The sequence below is a fragment of the Montipora foliosa genome, chromosome 5 (genome assembly GCF_036669935.1).
Source record: "Montipora foliosa isolate CH-2021 chromosome 5, ASM3666993v2, whole genome shotgun sequence".
In the NCBI taxonomy this organism is placed as follows: Eukaryota; Metazoa; Cnidaria; class Anthozoa; order Scleractinia; family Acroporidae; genus Montipora; species Montipora foliosa.
Window position 1 is genome coordinate 36,182,974 of NC_090873.1, and position 8,074 is coordinate 36,191,047.

At 42.6% G+C, this 8,074-nt stretch overlaps 1 pseudogene; it reads right to left on the reverse strand.

The window, feature by feature from the left end:
- LOC138002661 (uncharacterized) overlaps window positions 1–1,619 on the reverse strand; it is a 3,299-nt pseudogene extending 1,680 nt beyond the window's left edge.
- Window positions 1,620–8,074: the final 6,455 nt, after the last annotated feature.

Genomic DNA, 8,074 nt, shown 5'->3' on the forward strand with positions numbered 1-8,074 from the left:
TAATATGTTCACCAAAGTTCATGTGATTATCAAATGTGACGCCAATGTTCATGTAAGATTTAGACGACGAGATAATAAGATCGCCTATATTCATGGAATGGAGAGGAGGGGCAGGCCTACGCTTAGCGTGAAGAATGAGCAGTTCAGTCTTGTCACTGTTGAGTTTAAGGTTATTATGAAGCATCCATCGTTCAATGGCACATACACATGACTCCAGAATAGAACGGGAGCGTTCAATATCACTAACAATAGATGACTTAAATGACATGTACAACTGGGTGTCATCAGCGTACATGTGAAAACGTACACCATACTCTCGTAGTATATCACCAAGTGGAGCAGTGTACAACAGTTACAGAAACGGTCCAAGAGTGGAACCTTGAGGGACTCCAAACATCACGTCATGACAGGAAGATCTTGAGTTGTTAATGCATACAAACTGCGTACGCCCCTGAAGATAAGACTCAAACCATGACAAAGCAGTTCCTTTAATTCCAAAGCGATCTGATAATATTGACAATATAACTCGATGGTTCACCGTATCAAACGCTGCAGAAAGATCAAAGAAGAGCAGCATAACACAATTATCATTGTCAATTTCAGAGAGAATACCGTTGTGTACCCTGATTAGGGCCGATTCAGTACTATGGCACGGTTTATAGGCTGACTGAAAGACTTCATGTAGACAGTTGTCATGTAGATGTTGATTTAACTGAAGAGCAACAACTTTTTCGCAGCACTTTGATATTAATGGTAGATTTGATATGGGCCTATAGTTGGAAAGTCTGTTGCTGTCAGGGATTTTTCATGGTTGTTCAGTTGTTCCCGGATAAGAGGCAGACCAGGAGAGAGAGGCGTTTGTGCAGAGGGTGGATCTGGTCGGGAAGGGTCGGTAGATGTAGCAGGGATCGGCTGGGTGGAAGTACAACGCCTTTGCAGATCGCCATTTTTTCCACCATTGGAAACTAAGCCTGTGTTGGCCAGTGGGGAGGGATACATACGCCTGTGGCTTTATCCTCCTTTAATTCCTTCAGTACTGCCGCAATTATACTGAAAGGCGGGAAAGCGTAAAATTTAAGTACAGACCAATCAATTGTGAAAGCATCCACTGCCTCCGCCCCTAGGTCAGGTCGATATGCCACGTATCGAAGAAACTGAGCGTTTAACCTCGAGGCAAAGAGGTCTATTTCAGTGGTGAAAGCGAGCTCGCTCAAGGCGTTCGAGAGGAGGGTGTTATTTAACATCCACTCAGTTTCAGTGACACTATGGCGGGATTCCAAATCAGCCTGTATGTTGCATTTGCCTGCAATGTGGGCCGCGCTAAGATGGATATTGCGGGGAATGCACCATAACCAAATTTCCTTGGTGAGCCTGTTTAGGGGGTCAGAGTGGCTAGTTCCCATGTGATTTATAACAGCCACAGCCGTAGTATTTTCAATCATAAGCCTGATATGACAGTCATGTTTCGAGCTGCAAAAGGTTTGTAGATCCAGGAAAACCGCGTGGAGCTCAAGGTAGTTTATATGGTTTTGGCGGTCAGTAGAAGACCAAAGTCCTCCCGTAGACTGTGTACCTAACACAGCTCCCCAGCCTAACTTAGAGGCATCTGTAGTGGGCATGATGGTTGGTATTATGAGTCCCCACAATATTGTTTATCCACCAGCTAAGCTCTCATTCGGCTTCCGGTGAAAGAGACATATGTTTGTCAAAATCCCAACAGGTAGACGGTAGTGTAGGGGTCCATACAATACCCCGGGAAAAGATGACACTATTTTCCCCACCATCCTAGCTAGTTCCCTTATCTTAGGGGATGGGTTCGTGAGCAGAGCGTGACAGGCCATCTTCAAACCTGCGACTTTCTCTGGGGTTAATCGAATAGTCATAGAGACCGTGTTTAGTATGAATACGAGAAATTCTAGTTGTTGTGAGGGGTTAAACACTGATTTTCCAGGGTGTGCAACCAGACCCAGAGAGTCGATTCGGGTTACAGAATCTATGAAATTATGAACTTTATAGGTCCTTGTAAGTATATATCATCGATGTAAGGGCTCCATATGTGACCCCGTAAGTGTAACTTGGAGAGGGCAGGCTTTAGAAGTTTGGTGAGTTTTCTCGGCGCGCAGGAGAGGCCCTTAGGTAAGCATGTGAACTGAAAAAATGTACCCTGCCAAAGGAACAAGAGGTATTTTCTATCCTCTCCAGTGATTGGGACAGGGTAGTAAGCGTCTTTTAGATCGATGGAGGCCATAACGCAATCTTTCTTGACTAGGCTTTTTCTGCATACAGGTTTAGTTTATTCAAATTAACGATCATTTTATGACTGCCATCCTTCTTATCTCTTTAAAATATGTCAGAAATTATGGTCGGTGACTTCAAGAACTCCGTTTGAGAGCAGAGATTATTTGGATTTCCCTTTCAGGTCTCACCGATTTCGGTAGATAATGCTGAATTGGCTTGTCACAAAACTCAATGGACGTGCCCATTACCGTACATAATATGTCTTTATCAGATGTAATTCCCTTCCAAGCATCTAGGGAATGTGATATGTTTCCGGCCTGAAAAGTGTCGCAACGACTTTGAAGGTAAGGCCAGAGTGTGGCTTCAATAAATGACCGATTTTTTTTTGTTGGGTGTTGAGTTGTTGTATTTCTTCTCGCCTTTCTTTTGGCTGTGGTCGTACTTTTGCCGTACTGTTGAATGGGGAACTTTCCCCAAAAACTGCTGCTGGTTTGCAGTCCCACTTTTGTAAGCGTTTCTACGCCTATTAGGCCATGAGGCGTCTCGGTGAACTGGTCCGTAGTCATGCTTTGACGAGCCGACTGCATTTCCAATGCAATTTGTTTCTTTGGCATCTTGTATCTGTTTGGCGAGATTGTCGCCAAAAAAGATATTTAGTGAAGGTGGTGACCATCTCATAGGAACAAAGAGCGTGGTACGCTGGCTTAAGGGCTGACTTTATTTTTTCCCGTCTTAAGTGGGACAACTCATGGACAGCGTGCCCATGAAGGGCTACAACATCGACGTTGTCAATTCATTGAATTTTAATGATGTGTTTTTTGGGTCATTTTTCACGCACAAGAGTTTGTCTGTTGCCATAACCGTAACAAAAGTTGCTTTTTGCAAAACCTGTTGAAGGTTCGCCATGCGGAGTTGGAAGGAAGCCCCGCCTATCTGGTGTATATCTCAGAGACGAGTAAGGTTATGAAGTACAGGGTGGTGAAGTTCCCTATGACTAGGAAAAGGGTGGAACAACAGACCCAAACAGAAAGACCATTACCTGATTATGACGATTATCTCATGCCACCACCACACAGTGTATCTGATGTCGACAGATCTGAAAAGGTACCGGATAGACTTGCTGAACAACCCCAAGCTGACAGTGAAACCAGTCCTACTTGCTAGCCTCCCGATAAAGGTTTGAGACGTTCTACGAGAACGAGAAGGCCCCCAGCCTACCTGAGTGATTATGTCACAGACATGGAAGATGATGATCAGGTACTATCAAATGTAGAGTACTGTTACAAATCTTTTGCTTTCCCTCAAACTTACCAAGAGGCCATGGAGTCCCATGAGTCTAGCAATTGAAAGGCAGCGATGGAGGACGAGATGAATTCCGTAACCGAAAATAACACATTTACTTTGTCTGATTTGCCGCAGTGGGGGGGGGGGGGGGGGGGTCGTTGGGTGTACACTATCAAAGAAAGTTCCACTAGTGCTAAAACTTTCAAAGCTGAGTATATTGCTCTGGCAGCAGCAGTCCAAGAAGGTATGTATCTCACTCAAATGATAAAGGACAATGGTGAGGTAAGTGGCCCTGTTTTGATTTTTGAGGAAAACCAAAGTACAATCGCCTTGTCCAACAACTCAGTCAATCAACGAAGGTCGAAACATATTGATGTTCAATACCATTTCGTTCGCAGCGCGCAGAATGCAGGCAAGGTAATCATTTAGTATTGTCCTACTGCCGATATGGTAGCTGATGTCATGACCAAACCAGTTACTAAATTTAAGTTGCAAACGTTTAGGAATTAAATTTTTGGTTCTTAAGACATAAGTATACAAGTAATATGCAGGCATAACTTCGTATTGTTATTATTGTATCCGTTTTAGAGATAACACATCTTATGTTGAGTTCACTTAGGGTAATAATATGTGGACGTAATTCTAGGACATATAAGTGAGATCAAGTGGGGGTGTTAGGATGATCTCATTATATCTAGTGGGATGCCTGTGCAATTTACATGTTTGATGCAATAAAAGTTCCCGAATGTTGTTCTTCCACGAGGTAAATCATGGCGTGTTTGATGTGTTGTGTGGGTTAAACAAAATCTGAATTCATCTTCCCCCGTCATGAACGAAACAATTGCCTGTTGAGTAGGTCAACACATGTCTTCTGAATTTATCAAATGCGGAGCAAAATTACTGAATGCTCATTGGCAGAGACGGAGGACATGTTTCCTTAATCACGAGGGCACTTTTGTAAATCAAGAGGGAATGATGACTTGATCCTGATTGGTTAACAGTTGCTCATCCGGAGCAAGAGAATCTTTTTCCAGATGAAACTAAAATGTATTTTATACCTGGCACATATAAAATACGTTTTGAGCGTTATTTCTGTTGACAGCAACGAATTTTTAAATTGAACTTTATTAATAACCGAATGGGAGCATGTTGACTGTCATTTGTAGCAGCACTGAACGGGCTTCCCTCAATAATTTTGCCTTTTGTATGATAAACATGTAATCACGATGTGCCCTCGTGAAATTAAGGATTAATTTCACTTGAATTTTGAATGTTTTCCAACTTTTGTGAAATTTTTGAAGATACGCGTGAAATTAATCCTTTGTAATTGCCCTCGTGCCCGTGCTATTACATATACTAACCGGGATAATCATTGACTTGATTGCAAGATCAAGTAGTCTTCAGATTCGCCTTGACTACGCATGGTATTCCTCCCTAACGACTATGTCCATCACCGTACCAAAATAGGGCCCTGGCTTTTCATTGTCGTCGTCAATAATTTAGCCGTTCGTGAGGTGAACTCATGGAAATATGAAAACGACACGACCTCGCGAAATGCTCTCTTCCGGTTCCGTCCATGTCTCAAAAACGCGCGTGCTTAAGCTCCTTATGTAGACGAGCCGATCTCTCACAGGTCGTAGTTAAAGGTCAAACTAGTAGCGTCAGTGATTAGGGGACACTTTAGTGGACTGGTCTAGGCAAAACAGATTCCAACTAAATAACGTGAAATGTAAGGAACTACGCACATCTTTTGCCAAGAATCAGGTTGAGCTGTCTCCTTTTGAGGTTGACGGTAAAGCCCTCGATGTCCCAGAGAGCGCTAAATTGCTTGGAGTCACGATCAATAATCTTACATGGCGTGACGCATATGTGTCCGAAGGTGTTAAAAAAAGCAGTCGAACGCTTATATTTTCTGATACAATTAAAGTGCGCTCATGTTCCTAAGGCTGACTTACTAAGGTTTGTTATTTCCTGCATAAGATTCGTGTACGATTATAATGTTCCCGTTTTTCATTTCGCAAAACTTCCAAATTAACGAACGACATGATAAACGAAACGAATCATATATTGAACTGCGGATATGGAATCAAGTGAAGCCATGATCCTCGCAGTTATGAACGCAGTTTTGGCAATTGCATTTAGAAGAACTGAAAAATTCAGGACTTCAACGGGGTTTGAATTGTTACTTCGCGACACCGGTACGACGCTCTAACAAACTGAGCTATGAAGCCACTGATGTTGGGAACTGGTCATTTGTAGGTTCAAATGTTCCAGTGATAAATGAATCAGGAGTCAAACCGCGTTGAAGTCCTGAATTTTTCAGGCTTCTCTACACGATTGCTAAAATTTTATTCATAACTGAGGGGGCAACCATGCATTTTAGAGAGATAATTAAGCTTCAATTTGAGAAAGAACGCCATACATTGCTTTGTATTTTAAAGCTTTTTACAAATATTATTCATCAATTATCTTTAAAAAATGCGTGGTTACCCCCAAGTAGTTTTTGCAACATCCGATGGTGTGATGACACCAGCTCGGATAATGAGATAAAATCAATCGGGCTTCTTAAAACCCTTTTCCAGCCTCCCCACAAAGAACGACATTGACCACATCGAATGTTTTCTTTAATGTATGGACTTGTTTCCATAGCAATATGGCTTACAATAGTTATTTTCGAGGCCGTGATATAGTTTAGGCGTTTCAGGGGGAAAACGTTCTTACCATAAAACCAGGGACTATTTTGAAAAACAAACTTAAATAAGAAAAATGAGCAAAACCTTCCTTTATAGTTCCTGCACCGTGATTACCAAAGAATTTGCTTTTCTTCCATCTGACCTTGAAACAAGGGAACTCTTCAATAACTCGCGTTTACCGCCACAACCCCAATTCTCGAGATTCTTTAGTTATTAGCAACCTTTAACCTGGCGAGAACACTGAGGATGAACCAACTGGAACTTTTCAATGCCATCGCCCACGATGCAAGGTCTGTGCCCATACCATCCCATCCTCCCATATCAATACCTCGGGTGGACCACTGACCATACCACAGATGTCATGCACGACCACCAACCTCGTCTACATTATCACTTGTCGCGCAATCCATGTGCCCTGGCGTAAATTGGGAAAACCGGACGTAGGCCGGCTGATACGTTCTGTGAGCAATTAAGATATGTCGCAAAGAAAGGTCACCTGCCCGTCGCTAAACGTTTCTCCTCATGTGGTCACACAAGAGATGATATGATGATGGCTGTTGTTCCATCCGGTCTAACCAACACAGGAGAAAGACGAAGTGCAGAGGACTGCCCAAATTTCATAAGCAAAACTCTACAGTCACGCGGTATAAACAATTACTGGAGTTTTATTTGAATATAAAAATATCTGGGGTACGCAGTTTAGCAGATATTTGTTTTCTGCACGTTTCGTTAAGATCTGTTTGTGCATTCCTGCACAATTCATGTCCCCGACGAATTGATGGTACTCGTATTTGCATACGAGCTATTTGATATAAATAGGGTGTTCATTGTAGTGGTTCGTCCTTCGGGCCGAACGCTAAGAACGACAACTTCACTCACGACGCCAGTGAATTGGAGGATCCTGAGACGGTTGTTCTAGTCAAAGAGTTGAAAAGTCTTCAGAAGTCCTCAAAGGCAAGTTCTACACTTCCAAAGTATGCTTCAAGCTGGAAAACGTGGTGCGCGTGGTCATCATCCACTCTTCACATCCCTGAGATACCTGCGAAGCCTCTACATGTTGCACTGTTTCTGACGGAGAAGTTTCTTTCATGCATTGAAAAGGGCGCCAAATCTTTGGCCCTTGAGTCAGCTGTCTATGCTATTTAGATGGGCGCATCGCACAGCCGGTTTGAATTCACCAACGGACCACCCAGTCGTGCAATCTACTCTAGAGGACGCGAAAAGATGTTCTTCTCAAAGTGTCCAAGTCGTTGAACTTACAAGGAGCATTATGAACAGTCCTGTCAGGGGACGAGAAGTAGTCTCGGCCTGACCCAGATTTCCTCTGCGAGGTTTTACAGTTAGGCTTTTTTTCTGGCCTCCCTGGCTCTTCTTGATAATTGGAAATTCTATCATTTTTGCTCAGTATTGTGTAAAGTATTTATTTTTAAGCAATAAACATTGTATGTTGTTGTTTATCGGCCCATAACCAATAACTCAAGATCTTGACTTGTCATGTTATTCCTCTTGGTTATGGGTACAATAATTCTGTAGATAAGGGCACAATGGATTCTTCTGGCGCACTCTAGGCTTCAATAATATTACTACATTTTAAAAAATAACGCGCGCTCAATGAGAACGGCATTTTTCACTGATGAGGGGACAGTAGTCCCGAAATGTCTGGAAGATTCCAGATATCGCGATCGGTTCAAAAACGCGACGGTGATGCTCTATATGATCTGCTTGAGGAGATTTGTGACTAAAATCCTGAAGAACCAAACAGAGAAAAACGAAGGCCAATACAAGCACCAAGATGACCTGTCTTTCACAAAACTCTAGCGAGCTAATATATGGTTTACAACCAATAACTAGAGACAGGT